Source organism: Chamaea fasciata, unplaced genomic scaffold (assembly GCF_029207755.1).
Source record: "Chamaea fasciata isolate MVZ Bird 193981 ecotype frontalis unplaced genomic scaffold, bChaFas1.0.hap1 SCAF_1022, whole genome shotgun sequence".
Taxonomy (NCBI): domain Eukaryota; kingdom Metazoa; phylum Chordata; class Aves; order Passeriformes; family Sylviidae; genus Chamaea; species Chamaea fasciata.
In genome coordinates this window covers 826-22,634 of record NW_027095107.1, presented here as the reverse complement: position 1 = coordinate 22,634, position 21,809 = coordinate 826, and the positions used below count along the sequence as shown (strand labels likewise).

At 47.6% G+C, this 21,809-nt stretch overlaps 1 long non-coding RNA gene across 1 annotated transcript; it reads right to left on the bottom strand.

Annotated features, from left to right (window-relative positions):
* Window positions 1–4,130: 4,130 nt before the first annotated feature.
* Window positions 4,131–8,664, bottom strand: LOC136284494 (uncharacterized). Its single transcript, XR_010719214.1, has 3 exons — window positions 8,410–8,664; window positions 4,574–4,611; window positions 4,131–4,146 (listed from the first exon to the last, which is right to left on the bottom strand). It is a non-coding gene; the product is annotated as an uncharacterized lncRNA (long non-coding RNA).
* Window positions 8,665–21,809: the final 13,145 nt, after the last annotated feature.

Below are 21,809 nucleotides of genomic sequence, written 5' to 3'. Positions count from 1 at the left end.
AAGAACCACACTGCTTCTCCTCCCCCTGACAGCAGGGATCAGTCCCTGCCATTGCACTCGCCCTCTCAGCCCCACACACGTGCCCACCTTCCCGCAGCGGGCAAGGGCAGCAGGGACAGCAGTGCTCCTCAGGTGCCGGCGGGACACGGACAGCTGCCCAGAGGAGATGCTGACCCTCTGTGAGCCCAGCCCAGGCCGTGCAGGAGCCGGCCCAGAGCAGGGGCTGCTGCCTCGCGGCAGCTCCGCGCTGCAGCGGCCGGCCGGCAGCGGGACTCTCCCAGCTAAGGAAGGCTCCAGCCTCGGCGCTCACACCAGCCCTCAGGGCCAGGGCAGCCACCGCCACAAAGCTGCCAAAGCCCAGGCACCAGCACTGACAAGCAATGGCAAGAAGGCACGGCCACACCCAGCCCCTTCCAAGCTGGTGCCCCCACTGAGGACACAGCAGGATTGGCTTGGAGAGCAGACACACCCAGGTGCACATCAGTGCCCTTTTGTGCCAACAGGTGACGGGAGACAGAGAGTCAGCTGGGCTCTCTTCTCAGCCCCACCAGGTCTTATCTGAGGGCACAGGACTGGCAGCTGCTCTGGGCAAGAAGCAGCTTCAATGACTTGTGCTGTAGAATCACAAAGGACTTGATGTGTTTTCCTAGAGACTGGTCTGAGCAGGGCTTGGGCCAGTGGGTAGCATTCTAACAGTCATGGGAATGACTGGGAATCAGGTAGGAAAAAGTGTCATGGATCTGAGGAATATACAGCAGAGGGGCTGGAGGCTCACTCCTGAGAAATGCCCACAGCGCACTTTTATCTGATCATGCCCCAGGCCTATGTCTCTTGGATGCATCTTTCTAGGAACAAAACTAGGTTATTAAATACTGATTGTAATAAAAAGATCTGGTTTTTTTCATTGGGGGCACAAAAAAACCAGCTCTTGCTCTCTGTTTCTGCTGTCACCTGATGTTCTTTCCAAAGAGTCCTCACTGACAAATATATAATATTCTCATTAAAAAACCTGCAGATGTAGTAGTGGTAAATAAGAACAGTCATCAAAATGACGCCACTAAGACACATGGGGCAGAAGAGCTCCTTCAAGATGGAGAAAAAACCTCTACCCAAAAAAAATCCGTAAAAAAACCTAAACTAAAACCACAACCAGAAGACAAAATGCCAAAACCAATCAATTTCCGTGAAGGTTTTTTTTGCTCGGATGGCGGATGAGAAGTCAGGAGTCTAAGGAGAATTTAGGAAGCTGACTATTCTGTCCAGTTTGGCCACTAGCACACAGGACTTGCCCAGATCATTTGCTAGCTCACAGCCTTCTGCTGATGCAAGGACAACCCCTGCTTCTGCCTTTAGCAGATGGGGAAGCTCAGGCAAACCCCAGGCACGTCCAAGCTGCCCTCAGAGGCAGCGGGAACACCCAGAGCACTCTCTTGCTGCCTTGGAGCACAGCCTTTCCTGTGGGGAGCCCTAAATGCTCCTGGGACACCAAAGTGAGGAGGATCATTGGGTCCAGCTGTGCTGGCACGTGCACACCATACACTGTCCCTCAGAGAAGAAAGACACAAGACATACTCAGGAGCTCCAGGGACTCATCCTCATCATCCTCCATCTCCTGTTGCTGAGCAGAAGCCGTGTCAGTGCTGGAGATGAACGAACTGCCCGGGTTCCACTGCACAGCTTGGCCAGCACTAGTGCCTTCAGGTGACACTGCTGCTCCTGCAGGTTCAACAGAAGAGCCTGTGGAGATCTGAGACAACAAAGGAGTTGGTGTCAGAAAGAAAAGTGGCTGGCAGAGATTAGCTCCAGATCCCATTTCAAATGCAAGCCCTTAGCAAGATGCTGTCAGCCACATGCAGGGCTCTGCCATGGGTTTGTTTTGATGTCCACTCCTCAAACTGGATGGCTCAAAGCCAAAGGCTGGTTTGACTGGAGTGCAAGGCCAGATTCATTGTCTATTTTCTCCAAAATGCATTTGCGTGGGTTTTCTGAAGGGTGACTGCAAAAATGACCATTCCACTTTCTCCCAAGGACGCTTTTCCCCCTCCAAGGGCTGCAGACACACTTGCAGCTCTTTGTTCAAATGTTCTACCTTCTCCCATGGAGTCCTCTTTTCCTCTGGCATCTTCTGAACGTGCCCAACCGGCAGCGCTGCTGCTTGGGACAGTTTCTGTGCCTCACAGGAATCTTGGGCCTCCTTGCTGCCAGTCACTTGATGGAAATCTTTGCAGGCTGCCAGGCGAGATGTCAACACTTCCACCTCAAGTCAAAGAGAACAAAGCAGTCAGAGAGTCCAGCTTGTCCCTGTCAGCCAAGAGTCATCGACTGTGAGGAAAGGGAGAGGACCAGATTCACAAGGGATACAGACAGCTTCTTTCCAGATCCATCTGGGTCACCGTGTTCACCTGCAAGAACATCTCAAGAAACAAGGAGAGCGGGAAGAGGCCAGCAGGAATGCATTCAGATGACTGCTGGCCAAAAGGCCAAAGCACTAGTGACACTGTGCAGGGCAGCAGCTGAGATTCAGCAGAGCAGGGAGTGTCCTTCAGAGTGCCTGTGACACACACCGGAGCAGGACGGCACTCAGAGGCATCACCCCACCCCCCTGCTGCTCTGCAGGGGAAAGGCAAGAAGGGCAGAAAGCACCAGGTTGGTGACTGCAGTGGCTATTGCTCATTCACTCACTTGTTTCTGTAGAGCCTCTTGCTTCTCAAGGAGGAGACAAATTTTCGCTCGGCATTCTGTTTGAATCTCCATTTCTTCCTCCAGCCTCTTCTCCCATGCCTTGATCCTAGCCCGAGTTTTCTGCAGCTCTGCCTCCAGCTTGTCTCCAAAGTTCCGTAAAGAACAGGAGACAGAACCTTCCATCAGGGGAGTGGCTACTACTCCTCCGCTTACATGGTTTTGTTGATTGCCCCTCTCCTGATGGAGTTTCCATTGATCCTCAGTTCTCCTGATGTCTTCCCTGCTCTTCCTCCTCGCTGCCATCGTGTCACTCGGAGGTTTGGGCGGTTCTGCTTGTGCCTCTGCCTCCACGTTCTGTACACACAAATGCAGAGCAAGTGACTGGGAGATGCCATCAGGCTCAGCTTTTTCCTTTTTCAGTGTACTAATCATATTCATTCAGCCACTTCTTTCTGCTTCCCTGCCCACCTCTGCTTCCATTGTAACCCTCCTGTCCCAGTGCTGATCTCTGCAGATGACAAGGCTCTGTGCTTTCAGTGCCTGGGGGACTCCTGGCCTCCTCAGTCCCAAGAGCTCCATTGAATTCCCCTCTCCCTGCCCTTCACTCTGTCCCACTGTGACACTAGCAGTACAATCAGCCTCCATCTGGGGCTGAAGCTCCAACAGCCTCTTTGGAAGCTGACAGGGAACGTGTCTTTTGCCACACAAGAGAAGAGATGCCCTCCAAAGATTCACGGACAACACATCATCTCTTAGCAGCTTATTAAAAGCCAAAAGACAGGTGGACTCCGAGTGCCTGTCAGCTCTGCTACTGACTGCTCCGCCTGAAGAGGCAAAAGAACAACCTGGCAACAAAGGCACCAAGATCCCTGTCTTCAAAGAGCAACTCCACATCCCCAGCATGTCTCTGAAATGCTCCCGGGTAAGCACAGCCAAGAAGCTCATGGGCACGAACCACCCCAAAGAGCTTGTGTTCTCAGATCAAGACTTTTGGTGCCTGTGGGTACTTGGCACGTCTGTGGAGAGGGACAGGTGTCCCCAGACCACAGCGTCCCCCACGTATCCACCAAGGCTGAGCACAGTGCCTTTGGCATGCTCCCTCCTCTGCAGACAGGGAACCTTCCTGCTCCAGGCTGGCCCCTATCAGAATCCCAGCAAGCTGGGGCCTAAACATGGCAGCTCAAAGCCCATTTTCCAGCTGTCACTGGCTGAGGGGAATGGCTAGGTCTGGCAGGACTGCAGCACTCGGCATCCTCAGCCACCAACAGCAAGAGCTGGCTGCTCAGAAACTTGCAGCTCTGCCTCGCACTAAAGACAGCACCCTCCAGAAGTGGCACTTACTGTCTGGGAAAGTTCCAGCTGTGGTGTGACCACAGCTGAAGCCTTGGGGTCATTTGGCTCCGCGTTGGCTTCTTGTCCAGGAGCAGAGGAAGCCAGAGGAGAGTCTGCTCTTGGTTCTGGGATCTGTGGACAGACAGGAGCGTGAGACACAGGCTCATTTAGAACCTTCTTTCTCTTCAGCTCTAGAACCAGCTCTACTAAGCACAAATCATCAACTTTGAGAGCAAGGGGATTCTAAGTCACTCTGACTAAATTCTAATGACCTGATTCAACTGGACACTGCAAATGGCTCCAAATTACATATTCCCCCGACTACTATCAGGAAGCACATTCTCTCTGCAAAACTGATCTTTTTAGTTCTTTTAAAGCTCTGAAATGGAAAATTAGGAAATAGGCAGTGATGCCTTTGCTCTTGCTGCTGCAGACATGGAAATGGATTTTCTTGCCGCCTACTCAGCTGGCCCTCTACACTCTACTGCCACAGGCCAAGCTCACAGCTTGCTGCACAATTTTAAACACCAGGAACATCAAATGTTCTTTCCTTACTCACCTCGGGATCAGCACCTCTGAATACCTGGCTCAGGTGACCTGCAGTGGACAAGGGAAAATGAAGCAGATGCTTTGAGAAAACTGGAGACAACCGCAGCATTTTTAGAAGACCTTCCAAGAAGGCCTCCCAGTCTACATTTTCAAAGTTGTCCTGCTTGACCCAGCAATGGAGGAATTGGCAAACTCTGCTGCCACAGACTCTCCCACGGAGGGAACGCAACTCCTGCAGGCTCCCTTGCAAATGCTGGCCGCACGGCCGTGGCTATACACACCCCCTTTTGAGCTGAACGTGCTGACAGCACCTTTACCCAAGCGGCATCCCAATGGCCTTTCTGTTTCCAAATCAACTCAGTCACTAAGAAAGAGCAGGAAGACACAAAAACCAGGTGAGGTGACACCCAGGGAAAACCTCTACTTACGTGCCAGGTTAGTCAGGAAATAGCAGGAATAAGTAACTCCATAAACAGTGAAAACTGCAGCGGCGAGTTGCCCAATCATTATGGCAACTGCTGTGCAAGTTTGCAGACTGCGCTCTAACGCTAGCTAAAAGGAGTCTCCTGTCAGTCGGCAGCTGCCCACTGACAAAAGCCTCAAGCACAGGACCAAGTTCCTGCACCGAGCAAGCCCAAGAGCTGCTCTGACACCCCTGAGGCCTTCCGGGCACCAAGGCAACCTTGCGATGTCACCACGACCACGTGGCAACCGTGCCCTGACATCACAAAGCAAAGCCCTGTGACGGTCTGTGAATTGATAGAGATGGATAGAGTGATGTTTGTGTTGGTCTAGGCTGCATTTTTACCTTTTCCCCCGCTCAGCTGCCTGTTTCAGCTCTTGTTTCTCCCCCTGTGCCCCCTGTGTCCCCTGTTGCCGCGCTGGGTCCGAGCTGGCGGCCGGGCCGGGCGGAGCAGCAGTTCCAGCCCCGGCTGTCCCTGGAGCGCTGGGAGCTGCCGGTGGCCCCAGGCACTGTCCCCTGAGCCAGTGCCATCTGCTGTCCTTGTCCAGGGGTGCTGCTCTGCAGGGGAGGAAGCAAGAACAGAGTGAAAGGCTTTGAAGATGGGGTGGCGGGAATCCCTCTGCTTAGATTTCTGTTTAAAGATATATGGACTGTAGCATAGAGAGGAATAATTACATGGATATTTATATATGCAAGTTACTATTTGTATAGGAATATTTCTGTATGTATCTTTGTATATTTATAAATGTATGCTACATATATATGTCTGTATATATGCATACATCTTTGTAATAACATATGTATGTATGGATGTAAGTATATGTATATGTAAGTATGCTGTTCTATGTGTGTTTTAATTTTATTCCCTATAAATAGAGTTGTGTAGGTATTTCTATTCATGCAGTTGGAGTTATATGGCTCTTTAAATAGGTATATTGGTATTCCTAGAAGTAAATATATCCAGTTTTCTATTTACATCTGTGTATTGACTTCTGTATTTTGAGGTGGGTGTATCTGGGTGTATCTTTCTATTTAAACATGTATGGAGATGTATAGTTGTGTCATTGTATCGATTGAGATCTTTGTAGACGACGGTTTAGATAGAAATACTGATATTTTTGTATTCCTAGATGGGCTTTAGGCTTGCAGTAATATGTAATAAATTAAGTTGCTAAACACCTAATTGATCTCTGTGTCTAGTGACTTGTTGTAGATGTTGGCAATAAATTAAGTTTTCTTAACTGAAGTGGATATTTCTATATTTTTACATGGCATTGTTGTAAAAATCTAATAAATTCCTTTTTTTTAAGACTCAAATTGACATCAGCATAGTTCTGTATTGTCAGCGCAGGTGTAGCAATTTGTAATAAATGACATTTTCCATGTGAAATCAATTCTGGTGTATTTGTCGATCAGCAGCGCAGCTGTAGGAATCTGCAAGAAATTACAATTGTCAACTGCGATGGGCGTTTTGTGATTTGTGCTGTCCAGAGCAATGAGCAGTTTTATATACTGGAGGATTTTGGCCATGGAAATCTCCATCCGTGCCCAGCACATGCCCCACTTGCACTCAGGCTGGGCAAGGCAGGTGCAGATTTGGGATGGCAGCAGAGCCACACCTTGGCTGAGAACTCGCTGCAAAGGCTGCTGAGAAAACTCCGGGATTCCACGGAGCATCCAGCTCCAACCAGAGGCACCCAGGGAGGACAAATCCACTCGCCATGCCACGGGCAGCTCTTCAGGAAGCGCTCCAAGTGTCCCTCTGAAGGTCATCCTGGAGCCCAGGAGCCAACAGGGATCCTGAGCCAGCTCCGCTGCCTTTGGCAGCACTTTGCAAACGAGCTGCAGCAAGGGGGAGGCCGCAGGGCTGTGAGTGCTGCAGGCTGGGGATGAAGGAAGGGCCATGGACACCTGTGCTGACATGCTCCAGAATCCACAAGGATTCTGGGGGAGAAATGGCAAGCAACAAGTTCCCACAGCCACGACAGTGATGGAAGGCCTTGCTGTGAAGTTCCCTGGAGGAACTCCCAGGGGAGTTGCTGCTATAAGAACTAGTACCAGAAGGCACAAATGTAGTAACACTAGGAGATGGCCTCTAGGACCCACAGGCAATAGCTTAGGGAAAGATCAACTCTTTATTTGATATATTCTATTGATTATGGCATATCAAAATATAGAATATGCAGCATTATATTTGATAAATTGCATCTATGATACATATAAATATGTACCATTGAGTGCAGTTTCATAAATATTTTCATTTCATATAGATCTGATATATTCTTCCCACTTGGGGGAGTGAAGATGTACTGCTGTTGAGAACCTTCTGCCCACACAGCAGTCAGGCCACAGGGCTGTGCGTGCACACCCACCCACCGTCCTTGTTCTTCTCGGCATCTTGGGGCTGCTGTTGGCACAGAACTGGGATGAACTGAACTCGACACACCTGTCCATGTCCAGCCTGTCATCAACGCTGATGTGGCAGGGCACAACACAGAGCTCTCAAATCACTCACATTATCATACATGCTTTCATTCCTGCTGGGGAATGGGGAACTTAGAAACACCAAAGACACAGAAAAGAGGTGGAAAAAGTTGGGATCTTTGGGACACTGCTGGTACCCTCATGTAGGAACATTTGTTGGGCTTTTTAAGGTGATAACTTTCCAAAAACTAGCAAAGCTGCTCAGCATCGGTCACCCAGTTGTGAATGGTTTTCTTGGCTTGGCAAAACTGCAGTGTTAACTGCGGACTCCGTCCTTGGTTCAAACCACCTGCCCTGACCTGCAGACAAAAGCACCAGCACCAGCAGAAGCTACATCAGCCACTTTTCTCAAAAAGCTCTCTTCAATATGCCAGAGGAAAGGAAAACATGTCAGACAGTGTGGACTAATGACAAGACTCTGAGCAACAGTTAAAAAGCCAAGGGCCGCAGCATTCTGGGACACCCCTCGTGCTCCAAGGCAGCCAGGCCGCCCTGGCTGCCCGGGACCCTGCGCTCCACGGGCTCTGCAGAGCTGCACAGCGGGGAGGCAGCCTCGGGCACCTCAGGCCCTGGGCACCAGTGGCCTTCTTGGTCTGGACGGCTGCCTCTGGGCAAATGCAGCCTGCTGGCCCTCTGCTCTTGGCCCTAGCCCGGCCTTGCAGGGCTAATCCTGCTCCCGCTCTGAAACGTGCTCAAGAGGGACTCATTTGTTTCCAGCTTTCCAGGGCATTGATTTGCACCACAAAATACTGAAGGACTAAGGCCTGAACAACAGGCCCTGAGCTAAATCTGCCCTCTGGATGACCCTTCCAACCAAACTTTCAATGGATCTGCTCCTTAACCAAGTGTTACTATCATTAGGATCTATGCATTCATTCATTGGTGAAACACGTCTTTACCTTTCAGCATGAAGAAACCAGACAAGGCCACATCTGGCCTTGCTTCCTCCTTGAGCCCTGGACAGGCTCTGGCAGAAAACCAAGAGGAGAAGGAAATCAGATCTCCTGCCCCAGAAGGTCTGTCAGATTGCTCGTTCAGCACTGTCAAAGCTGGGCTACTCTCACAGTGCAGTCAGAAGCCTGGTGGCCAAGAAAGGGGGAGGCAGTGTAGGATTTCCTAGTTCCTCGCAGTGACTTTCCCGAGCTTTGCTGGGACAGCTTTCCCCACCTGATGAGTGGATCTGGATGAAGGATAAAGTAAAAAGGGTGTCTGCTGATGTATCTTTCTTAACCACTAGAGGCAACCTTTTGTACCAGTGATAAGGTGCATTGCTTACCTTCTTCTTTTCTGATTTGTCTTTGCACTCCTGCATGATAGTAAATGACACTGTTGCTTCAGCTGGTGTCTGTGTCTGTGACTCTCCCTGTTGCAGACAGGTAAAAATGTTATTAAAGAAAGGTCTTATGGAATATGGATGAGGCCATGCTACTTTAGCTAAGCAGCTAGCAATAGCCTGCAAGCTCCCAGTTGAAAACTGTTTAGAGAAAGAGAAGTTTGTTCACACAACAGCCTATTCTTAGGGAGAAAAACAAGTGCATCTGCATAAATATTAGCTCTGTTCCATCAGAACCCACCAAGGAAAAATGGAAACAACCTGAAACTTAGCACATCCACACAAATGACCTTCTGACCAATAAATGAGGCAGTAAGAAAACTACCCGCCAACGGGTGTGGTGCATGAGGTCCCTGAAAACTGGACAAAAGAAGCGATGTGAATAAAGAATTGGCTTTATCTGCATGAAGGATATGGAGTCTCGGCTGATTCATTACAACATCTCCCCACCACCAAAACAAACACACAGCCAGTTGAGCACAAGACCTGCCTCTCTGCCAGCCCATTTCTTGGAAAACACCCCTGATTGCCATCTCTGCAAGTGCAATCCCCACTTTCCAGCTACCTTTTCTGCAGCCAGGCGAGAAAAGTAGTCGCTCTCAGCTCCGGACACCTCCAGACACCAACTGCTTTCAGCAGTCACAAGCCTGAAATATCAACTTCCTTACTGAACCAGCCCACTGGGAGCTCACACAGGGAGGCCTTTTGTCCAAGGATACCCACACCAGAGCTCGAGGCTGGAGCAGTTTGAAATGCAACACCTCCAGAGTTTAAACCTCCCTTTATCAAATGAGAACATACCAACCTGCCCCAAAGGGAAAGGAAAGAGAAGCTCTTCTCCCACAACAGCAAGCTCTGTGCTTCCTTTGGTTCCAGTGGAGAGTGGAGGCCATGGGCTACTCCTCACTTTGGGAAGGAACCTTGGGAAATGGCCTGACCTGGGAGACCAGCAGAGGGAAGTTCCCCAAAAGGTATGGAAAAGGATCTCTGCAGGGAAAAAGAAAAAAAAAAAAAAAAGGTTAATTGAAACTTTTCAAAAAGTTCTCAGACAGAAATTTCTGCCCCAACATGACAACCCCAAAGTCTCTGTGGTTTTTCAGGACACATCATTTTTGTCAGTGCCCCCAAGCACAATCAGCTCCCCAACAAGACTTCAAGACTAAAGGACAAACCTTCCCCCCTCACCTCTCCACACCAGCTCTAGGGAGTCTCTGTCCATTGCAAGATCTCCTTGGTCAGTCTGCATTGGCAAGAGCTGGCTGCAGGAGGCATTTGCATTGGAAATCTCCCCAGATGGGGGGAAAAACAGAAGAAGCGATTCCTGAGGAAAGAAAATGGCAACGTCATTTGGGAAGACAGCGGCGTGAGCTCCCTACAAGTGAAGGTCTTTCATCCCTGGCATAAAGCAACATCCATCCATGGGGCAGCACTAGCGTTTTGATGACAATGCTGACAAAATCACTGCCCCTTCCTGCTGCTGTTGCTGACAGCGAATCATGAGAAATGTTCCAACTCTGCAAAAAACAGGCAGAGATGGCGAGAAAAAAACAGTTAGTCTGCTGAAAAGGTGGCCAAAAGAATGCTTTCTAATGTCCCCTTTTCATCCTTTCCCCAGCCAAGACAAAGCAATGGCCTTTTCCTCCGTCACCGACGGTGACCCAGGCACAGGATGCAGCATGGGGACAGAGTCCACCACAGCTCCCAGAGCCCACCCTGCCCAGGGGCTTCCCGTGCCGAGCCGAGCCAAGCCGAGCCGAGCCGAGCCGAGCCGAGCCGAACCGAGCCGAGCCGAGCCGAGCCGAACCGAGCCGAGCCGAGCCGAGCCGAGCCGAACCGAGCCGAGCCGAGCCGAGCCGAGCCGAGCCGAGCCGAACCGAGCCGCGGCCGTTGGTCTCCGGTCGTTGTGGCCACAGTCGGCGATGGACGCCATGCCGGAGCTGCCGCTGCCCGCCGGGCTCAGCGCCGGCACCTTCCCCGCCAAGCTGTGGCGCCTGGCAAACAGCCCCCGCGTCCGCTCCGTGCGCTGGGACAGCCAGGCGCGGGGGCTGCTCATCGACCGCTCCCTCTTGGAGCGGGAGCTGCTCGGCCCGGGCGGCTCCCAGGGGCCGGCCCCGCACACCTTCCGGGCCACGCAGTTTGGCAGCTTCCTGCGCCAGCTGAACCGCTACGGCTTCCGCAAGGGGCCGGGCTGGGTTGGCGCAGCCGCGCCGGGCGATGCCGGCGCCTGGCTCCACTACAGGAACCCCTGGTTTCGCCGCGACCGCCCCGACCTCCTGCTCCGCATCAGGCGCCGGAGCGCGGCCAACAGGCAGCGGCCGGCGGCGGGGCGGGAGGGGCGCAGGCGCCCGCCCTGCGGCTTCAAGCCGCTGCCCAGGGAGCGGCCGCCGCTGCCGCCCGGGCGCCCGCCCCGCGGCTTCCTTCTGCTGCACAGGGAGCGGGTGCTGCCGGACGGCCGGGAGCTGCGCTGTCCCCGGCCCGGCCGCTTCCAGCAGCCGCCCAGGGAACGGCCGCCGCTCGCCTGGCGCCCGCCCTGCGGCTTCCACCTGCTGCACAGGGAGCGGCCGGGGCCGGCCCGGCGGGAGGGGCCGAGCCGCTTCCAGGAGCTCTATGGGCAGCGGCCACTGCCCGCCCCGCAGGAGGTGCTGCGGATCCCGCCCTGCCACTTCCTCGGCTTCCACGGGGAGCGGCTGTGGCTGCACGGACAGGAGGGGGCCCCCAGCCGCTTCCTGGAGCTCTACGGGGGGCAGCTGCCCCCGCTCGACCGGGAGGTGCTCAGGATCCAGCCCTGCAGCTTCCAGCAGCTCCCCAGGGAGCAGCAGCCCCCAGCCTCCAACCCGCCAGGTAAGAAAAGAACTTTTGGCTGTTAGTGCCTCTTTGGTATTTGGTTGGTTTGTTTTCATTGTTTTCTCCTCTGTGCAGATCTTCAGGGCTGTGCTGAGGATCCCGTCTGAGCAGGGATGATGTCACAAAGCCTTTTCCACCTGCCGCCATCACCTGGCCGTGGTCTCCCTGTTCCTCAGCACCGTCATGTTTGCTCACCTGAAGCCCCCCTCCATCTCCTCCCCATCCCCGGATCTGGCCCTGTCAGTTCTGTTCTCGCTGGTGCCTCCAGCCGTGAACCCCCTCATCTGCAGCCTGAGGAAGCAGGAGCTCGAGGCTGCAGTGTGGAAGACTGATGGCTGGATGGTTTCACAAACATTAAACTGCTGGCCAGTTTCTCAAAATCACTTGTCATAAAAGTCATTTTTGATACCTCTTGTTGCTTTACTTTGGAGGTTCTTTTCCTTTGTTTTACTTTTATAATATTGTCCACAAAGCAGTGTCACTGTTTGTGCCATTTCTCATTTTGTTTCTCTCCACCTTCCCTGTGGCCACAGACTGTGTCAATGAGGGGCTGCACTCCTGGTGGCTTTAAAGGAACCCAAGGATCTGGCAGGCAAGTTTTCTGCAGAGATCCCCCTTTGGTTCTCTTCTCTGGATGAGAGCTGGGGGCAGATCAGTGCTGGCACAGCAGCTGTGCCCAGGAGCAGCAGCCCTTGGTGTTGGCAGCGCTGCTCCCGTGGCCCTGCCCCGCTGCCCTCCTGGCCCTGGTGTTGCTGTAGGGCCGGAGTGCTCTCGGCGCCGGGCACAGGGCTGGGACTGGCAGTGCCGGGGCTGCAGCAGGGACAGGCCATGGGCTCCGCTGGGGCAGCGCTGACGCCTCAGGGCAGGGCCTCGCTGCTCCAGGCTCCTTGCCCAGGCTCTCTCCAGAACACGCCCAGGCCCAATGCTGTGCACGGAAAAGCCCCGTGAGCAGCCCCAGGGTGGCCGTGGGCAGGCTGGGGGCAAACAGCCCGGCTGGGGCTCTGCAGGGTCCCTGGGGGAGACGGGAAGGAGCAGCAGAGCAGGGGCTGATCCATCCCCACTGTGCTGGACACCCCCGGGCAGCGTCCCAGAGCGTCCTCATGCCCCTGCCAACAACATCCCCCCTCTGCAGCCCTGGCCTCTCTCCCAGCTCACACGGGGGCCGCATCCTTGCAGGCACAGACACGGCAGCTCTGGCTCAGGAGCCCCTGTTTGCAGTGCCCAGAGCAGGCCTGAGCACCCCCATGGTGTTGGTGTGGGGAGATGAACCTGAGGGAGCACAAATGCCATCAGCCCCTGGGGCCAGGAAGGCCTGGGGGACAGGAGAGAAAACCACTCAACTTTGTTGAGGCCTCTGAAGTCAGCCAGAAAGTTTGTTCCCATCAGCTGGGAGTTTCCTGTGCCACTGCTGACTTATTAAAATATGGATATTGATCTACTATCGATACCCAACTGTGACAGACAGAAGACTCTCTAACAGTTTAGAGTTAGAAAGTATATGTTTAATGCAACGCCAGGCAGTTGTGTGCGATCACTCCCTAAAATGCACTGCCAAGTTACAAAATCTCTTTCTTTTCAAAAGCGTTGAATATCCAAAATACTAATACATATTTATAGCACTAAAACCTCCCATTCTCTGCTTCATATTATAATTAGCTAAAAAGCTATTAAGCGTGTGTAGTTTGTTCTTTGAATTGGGTCAGTGGTCCTTTATATGGGGAGGGGGCGTAAAAAAAGGAAGTAAGTGGAGTCTTCCTCATTGGAAACTTTCAACCTTTTCAATGGATATCAAGATAAATGATAACTGGTCAAACTCCTGTTTCCTTTCTCCGTGACTGTTGAATGGGTTTTAGGATGCTCGAGGATTTACAATTGTCTGTGTTCCTAAATCTATTTATCAGTTTCTTCTGTTTCTCATTATAAACACAGCTAAACAAACACAAAAATGACAAGCAATTAGTTATTTAGATCCAGGATTGTTATCCTTGATCGCAATCCTTTCATCTAACCATTAACTTCTAATTCTTTCCAGCACAGCTTATCTATCTACCTACTTGAACTAATTCTGGCAAAGCTTATCTTTAGCTAAAACATTAACTTTTCTCAAATCCTTACCTCCTTTGAAATTCACCTCTCAGCTCTCCCTTGATTTCCCCGTGGTCTGTTGCAATTCATTGGGAGATCTTTTTTCCTAGAGTTACGGAGAAATATTTCAAAGGGCTTCTAATAAACGCACATTCCTATTTTCAAGGGTGTATTTTTCTCTTGAGAGCAGAGGTGATTGCAGCATTCAGTGACTCATATTGACCCCGGGACTCTCCTAAGCAGGCAGGTCTGGCCTGCTCAGAGAAGCTGTGCCTTGAGCTCTGACCCAGTGGACAACCTTGCTCCACATTCCCCAACTCCATCCTGCCTCTCCTCGCTCACCTGGGACCTGCTTTGCTCGGAGAACTGGGTGCACTCAGGCAACGAGGGGTTTCCTTTCTTTTATTTTAGCAATCTAAAACCCCTGAGCTTCCCCATGGAAAACAGACAATCTCCTTGTAATGGATACATAGTATTAAATTCGTGGATTAAAATTGTGTGTATTAAAACTTTGCAGTGGAATGTAAAAAACCCCTGAATTCCTGGAAAGAGTTCCAGGGCATCTCTTCGCATACCACAGTCTTTTCACAGTCCAAAGGTGTTACCTCGACATCTGCCAGAGAGGTAACCGGGAAACGGCCCATTAAGCATGGGCTGACCACATCTTCACAGCTCATCAGGAGATCCGATACCAATCTGGGCAGAAACCTTCTGACAGAAGATTCGGAGACTTTTCATTCAGACGTCTTCTCAATTTCTCAGGAAACTCTTTCAGATATCCCTTGCGGACACCAGACATTTCAATGATTATGTTATGTACATGATGTCATGTTCTTCGGGTTCTTTGTTACCGTCTTGTTTTCGCCTCAGGGTAGAAAAATGGTATAAAACACCTCCCCTGAGACCCCGAATTTGTGGGCAGTACTCCGGAGAAGCACCCTTTGCTGCTCCCGGATTGTCCACCCAACATTCGACCGATGTTGTCCTGATTTATCGTGGCGTTTCCCGAAATTGCTTTTCAAATTTGTTAAATAAATCTTTGATTTTGGAAATTGGCTCTGATCATTTATAACATCCTCAGGTGTGTGCCAAGCCCAAGGTGCCACCAAGGAAGTTCCCCTTTCCCAAGGCAGAACCATGCAAGGAATGTTTTAGACACACAGGAAGTTCTAAAATAAACACAAATCCAGAGCCTGGGCTCTCTCACTGTTCCCGGCTCCTGCACAGTCCCTCTCTCAGTCCCTTGGCCCCCCGGAATCCCCTCTGGGGCTCAGAGAACAGCTTAGTACTGTTTTCGTTTGTTATTAATGCTGTAGTTGTTTGGTGGGGGTTTTTTTGTGTTTGCTTGCTTTGTAATACATACTAGTAAAGAACTGCTATTTCTATTACCCAAATCTTTGCCTAAGAGCCTCTGATTTTAAATTTATAATTGAAAACGAAAAAAAAGGGGTGAAGGGGGGGTTTACACTCTCGATCCCAAAGGAAACTACAGTTGTTGTTTTTTTTTATTACCTAGCAAATACCTGTTTTCCCAAACCAAGACAGACTGTGAGATTCTTTTTTCCTGGGTTCATTTCTTGCTTTAGGAAGCACTGCCTTTTTAACAATATTTGCAAAAGAGGTTCAGGGATACACTGAAACACACTCTAAAATACTACAGAGATAAGCAGGGATCCACCATCCCTGTGCCCTGGATTCCTATCCCTCATTCCCACTCCTGGAAATGCTTTTGATAACAATAAAACGTGTTGAACTTTTTTTTGTACTTGCTGACACCACTGCTAAATCCCAATAAGAAATAAAAGATTTGCAGCTTGCTTGGATTTACATCCAAAAGAAACAAAAGGCACAAGACTGGGAAAGGGTGAAAAGTCCTCCACAAAAGGAGTCATGCTTTGCAATGTCCAAATGAAGGAAGACACACAAATATTTTCAGGAAGACCGAATGTAGAATGGAAACACTTGGAGATGGGCAAAAATAACAGAAAAGTGAGCAACCTGAAACTCCTGGCATGCCCAGAGACCTCCTGACACCACGCCAGCCTTAAAACAGAGCTACTGCTGCTCACAGAATAACCATTCGAGGGAGGCTATTTGGAATTATTTCACATAATTTCAGTTTCCAAAGGGGCTATAAAGCACTATTGGTAGTCATCTGTACTACAATCATTGACCTTAACTTTAACTATTATTAATGCAAAAATATTTATGAACCAAAGCTATTCCCTTCCATTTCTCTGTCCCTTTCAAAGCTGCTAAGAGCTGGATAACTAAGCGAAGGAGTGCCCTCTGGGAAGTCAGCGGTGATTGCCTCATCCTCAAACGGGAAATTGGAAATTCAGAGTAGGGCAAGAAGCTTAACTCCAGCTATTGAACAGCTGCCATAAAAGAAAGAGTTACGTAGACAAGGGCACTTGTGTGGAGAAGAGGCAGCTGAAGAAAAGGTAAAAACCAGACAGCTGTGAATGCAGGCACTGAACAGAAAGCAATGATTCTTTTTTAGAAGAATATGGAAACATCTAACTTCCAGAGCCAAAAGACTAGACTGGAAATCTCCTTAACTGGATTTAGCACACGCTTGCAGCTTCATTGTGTTCAGAGGAACACTCACCGTAAAGGTAAAATCCCCAGGAAGCCACACACAGCACACTGTGGAACAAGCAATTTCCTCTTAACCCATTTTAGTTCCTTCACCAAGACCCAAAACCAGAAGAATGCCAGCAAAGTGGATTTTTCCCCTGATATACCTAATCTTTCTATCAATTAAATGTATTCCCAAATCTTTTCATGGATGGGTTTTAATTATTACTTCTACCACTTAAAAAAATAGTCTCAATAATTTCCTTAAAAATCGCTGAAGCAAGGCACCGTTCAAATGAAGGATACAATTAAATGGGGCTATTGATAAAAATTTTCTCCATATTCAGAATTTTCTCTGTGATTTACATGCATTAGCAAAAGCAGTATCAACTCTTCCCTGCCAGAGTAGTTGAGCATCTTCCTGCTACTAATTCAGCACACTTATTTCAGCCATTACCCAGGGAATGCAGTGATTAGGCAGCTTTCCAGTAAACAGTCCTTAAAATAGTTCATAAAAATTCCATTTAGAAAAAGGTTGGTTTCCTGCTCGAGAATTTGATAAGATGTTGCAATTACTGCTTAGGGATATATTTCAAGTCCGCCAAGTGAGTTAAATTCCATTTCCACACACGCTATCATAGTGTTTGCAGGTTAAAATGCCATAAAGTAGTTCTTACGTACTGATAAGATGCAATTAATTTGGGTGCTGCTTTTTTATAAACACACACTTAGAAAATCCTAAAAACTTGCAATGAAAAAAGTGAAAATACCCATAAAACAGGCCACAAAAGGCAGATTCTCAGGTAGAAATCTAGTGGCATTGTCTGAATCACAACTTGCCCAGATAAAAAACTGTTCCTAGTAATGGAGAGAAAACAGCATCACAATCTATATATTCTTTTGACATCCCGCCTGAGGTAAGATCCCTAGTTCAAAGGTCCCAGAATAACCAGAAACAGTCAGTTTTACGGGTTACAAGGAAATGAAAGAAATACTCAAATTTTGGCACAGTAATTCCTAAACTTAGAGCATCAGTTTGTTATCCATAAATGGAAAACATTTAGCTTGTTTTAACAACTTCCTAAAACAACCAAGATTCAATTGCAACATTTATTATCTAAAAGTGTTCTGGTCAAAATAAAAATGAAACTCAAAATTATGAACCCTTTTGATGATAATAGCTGATACTTATTAAGCAATTAACTCTTGCTCTCTCCTGTTTTTATTTCCTCAAGAAAGCAACATAAACTAAAACAATGTAATCTCATGTGTTCAGGCTCCATATTTGTTGTTTTGAGAAAAGGCTTTATAACAGCTTCATTGAAGGCTCTTTAAGAAACTAAATCTTTCTGGTTTAATAGAGTGACAAGGTGTATATGAGGGCATCAAATGAAAAGGAAAATGAGCTGTCACAATAAAGTACTACTGAAAGCCTTAGCACAAACTGCATGACAAGCTAAAAGAAAAAGAATTATTTTGTTCCTTTTGCTTTAACCAAAGTCCCAACACTTAGGACCTGCAAACCACTGCCATTTTAGAGTCAATCTGTATTTTAAGTGGATGTAACTAGCCCTAGCAAACGTAGCAAAACTTGAAATGTTCTCAAATTGGTCTTAGCATGTGCACTAATCCATCCACACCACATCAGATGTATCTTGTAGTTGATAATATTTTACATGCTTACAATAATTACTGTAATTCAGAACCTTGACACCCATTTTCCTAAGATAAATCAACGTAACAAAATTTATTCAACCTCCCTTTTCTTCTAAGGGTAAATGCAAAGCAGTTTGAAGCTCACTGTAGGTTGAAATTTTAATCCAAGGGCTGATGGTCTGCAACATGATTACAGTCTTTCCAATGTCAAAAGCTAACAGAGAAGTGGAGTCTATTTCAAATGACTGGCTCTAAACATCTCATAATTACATTAGATAAATTACACTTCACACATAATTACAACAAGTTTTTGCATCATTAGGCACCGGTCTGAAATACTTGGCAGTTTCACAGTGAAACACTATTCCTGTTGATGCATTTGGATGAGGTCCTTACCCTTCTACCATCACAGTCAGGGATCTGCCACTGGCATAAAATTCCAGATGGAAAATGCCAGCAATCCTAACTACTTCACAAAACAACAGGTAAGGAGGCAAATTGATTAATATGCTGTTCTTATACCCTTTCAACTGACAGAAGTTTTGCATGCTTAAAAAAAACAAACCGGTTTTTCCATGACATCATTTGGCTTGAATACTAATGCTTTTCCTTAATGCAGCTACATGCACATGGATGTACAACTTGTCTTTTCACAGAAGCAACACCCAACTTTACATGTTTTTCTTTACTCTGTTTCCCCTGATTATAATCCTAAGATCCTTTCTGATTTTTATGCCATTTTCCTGTCTTAATTCTTCAGTGTTGTTAAATGAAGTGCCCCTCTCCATTCTGTGAAGATAGAGTGATTTACAGCAGCTGAAAATCAGGGGATTGTCCAGTAATTGCAGCTTTTTTCAGTAAAGTAGTAGTATTGGATTCATTAACAGTGTTTGGATTCATTAACAATTAAAGTTTATTTCACTGAACAACAAGTACAAAGCTGGGTCAAGCTCCCTTGTTAGGCTTTGACACTTCCTTCAGGAAGACTACAATTCAACCCAGGGTTTCATTTTCTGTTTGGCTGCTTGTAAAATAGAAGGCATCTTGGAAATGATACTTCTATTTAGGGCTCTTACTATGGACCTTACAGGCACTGTAAATGTGGAGTGGCTTTGTCTTAAACAGCCTAATCCTGCCCATTCCACAGAACAGACATTTGGAGTACAGCGACGATGGGAGCATGAAAACGCAGCATTAACAACTTCTTCATTGCAAAGAGTAAGCACAATCCAAGTCTGGCTATTTCCTTGGTAAGACCATTAGAAATGAGGCAGGGAAAGTGAATGTTTTGGGCTTGCAACCCATTTTCCTTGAGCTGGGACATCTGCTGATTGCAAGGGGTTTCAGTTTGGAACTGAAGGCATGCTATTTACACCGCTGCCATTAGACAGATTCTATCTGACACCCTACTTCAAAATTAAAACAGCAGGCAAGTGGGTAAATAGGAGCAAAAATTGAAATTTTCAGTACTTGCTCACACCTTATTTTCAGATATTCTCCAAAATAGGGAGCAGCACCAGTGAAAAGCACGTTTGCATCAACAGGGCCTGGATGGACTATCCCAGGTGATACAACCACTAACCCACAGATGACGTGAGAGGTTTCACAGCACAGTGTTTAAAATTCAAGCAGCAGAAGCCCTTCCACCAGAATTTCACCCTGCTTTGGGAACAGATCTTCTGTCTGTATCATTAATTTCTTTGTTTTCCAATTGAGTTGCCGTGCAGCAAGTATTGCAGCATCACTAAAGAAACAGAGCTGGAGCACAAAGCAGCTCAGCTGAGTGAACTTGCAGCTCAAACCATCAGAAACACCAAGAAAAAAAAAGGCTGGGCCAGCTTTCTCAGCAGCCTGGTTGTGGCACTCAGACCTGAAATTACTCACTGCAAGTGTTCTCTCTAGGGTCTGACAGGACTGACATATATTGGAATATATATAACAAAATGATAAGGCAGCTTCAAAGAGTGACTCACAGAAAACCGGTGCTGGAGCACTCAGAATTCATAAGGGACTTTAACCACAGTCACAACCCTCAGTTGTTTGGTTTGCCTCCTTTATTCCTTTACTCTTGGGCTTTTCTTCCAGCTTTCTATCAACTGTGATATAAAACCATACTAATTAATCCAAATAAGCACATGTGCTATGTATTTCTTTCAAGATGGGATAACTACATACTCATCATTCCTGAAAACAAGCCCACAGTAACCAAAACCGGTCAAAGCAACACTGTTGTTATAAATTATAGCCCACAGCCATGGGTGTTCCTTGATGGAAGAAGAAGAAATATCAACCCAACCTCCTGGTCTGCTATGAGAACACTTGTTATAAATCATGTTTTTCCAGTGTTCTATTTCAACTGCATAGATCAGTATCCAATAGAGAGCTCCTTAAGTCACAGACAAACCCACAAAAACTGCTTAAGACCAACATTCCACAAAAACATGACAAAAAAATTCAAAGCAACCTTAGAGTAGAGAAAATGCGGATTTAATAGGAGCTTAACATTAAGAATCCCATCCTCAAAATAATGCAAATTGATTTTAAAGTGGATTTAGGTTTTTAAATGTTAAGAGCATAAAATTGAAGAATTAATTGAATTTACTGTCGGTTCAGCATTGCTAATGTAAATGATAGATAACTGTATCGGGTCATTCTTGACTAAATGAAGCGCTATCTACCATTATTACATGACTAAAGGCTTTAAAAAACTCTGTTGTTAAATGCAATCAACTTTAAATTAAACTATGTGCATTCAGTCAGTGTCTTAAGCAATGATGAGGCAGAGATGCCTTAAGGTGGTAGTAGGGATTTAGACCTCCACAACTTCTGATGTAAAATTTAAATAAGTTAGAATTTGAAAAAGCAAATTAACCTGTACTGCATTTTGCCCACAAAGCTCTTCCTTCCATTTTGATTTACCACTGGTCTCCACTCATTAGATCAAAGCTCACAAAGTATTTTTGAGACCAACCAGCACTTTCAGCCCAATTGAAAAGTCACTGAAGGCAATGAAAATTACTTCTGTCAGCTTCAGTAAGGCCTTCTACAATCTCAGTACTCAGTAGCTACAAGGAGTAGGACTGAGAGGGTCTGACCAACTTTGCTGAGGATATCACTTGGCAATCAAACATCATTGGAAAAAATCAGAGATTATTATTTATATTGCTTCAGCACAGCCACTGCTGTTCTGAGATTACCTGCAGCACAATGGAAAAAGCAAAAAAAAAGGATGTGAAAATACATATACCGACACCTGACTTATACACATCAGTATTCATCAATTAAAAGAGCCTGTGATGACTTCTCCAAACTGTCACTGGGGAATGACAAGCAACAGTCATTTCAGCCAAACTGGTACTCACATATCCTCTTGGCTGTGGGAACTCTGGGTCACACCCATTTCTTTTACCATTTTTTCCTGCAATGTAACTGAAAGTGACATTGACATTTGTGCCTTGGAAAAGTTACTGTTATCCTCCTTGTTGACAGGATTATTCTACTGCCTGATGTTTTGTTTATTTTCTAAGCAATTGCCAAGAATACTGTCTGTGCCTGTCATCAGTCTACATGTTGACTGGTATCTACGCATCACACTGGAAGATCAGAATCCTTAAAAGACACTTTCCTTCTCAACTCTTGAAAAGACATTCACAACACCTCCAGTAGAATCTGAAGATGCCAGCTATTAGGAGACAGAATTGACCACAATTTAGTCAAAGTGCACCATCACACCTCCTACTAAGAAGATTTTAAGAACTGGAAGGTCTGTTCTTGTGGGAAATCCGTGGCGGGAGAAATGTG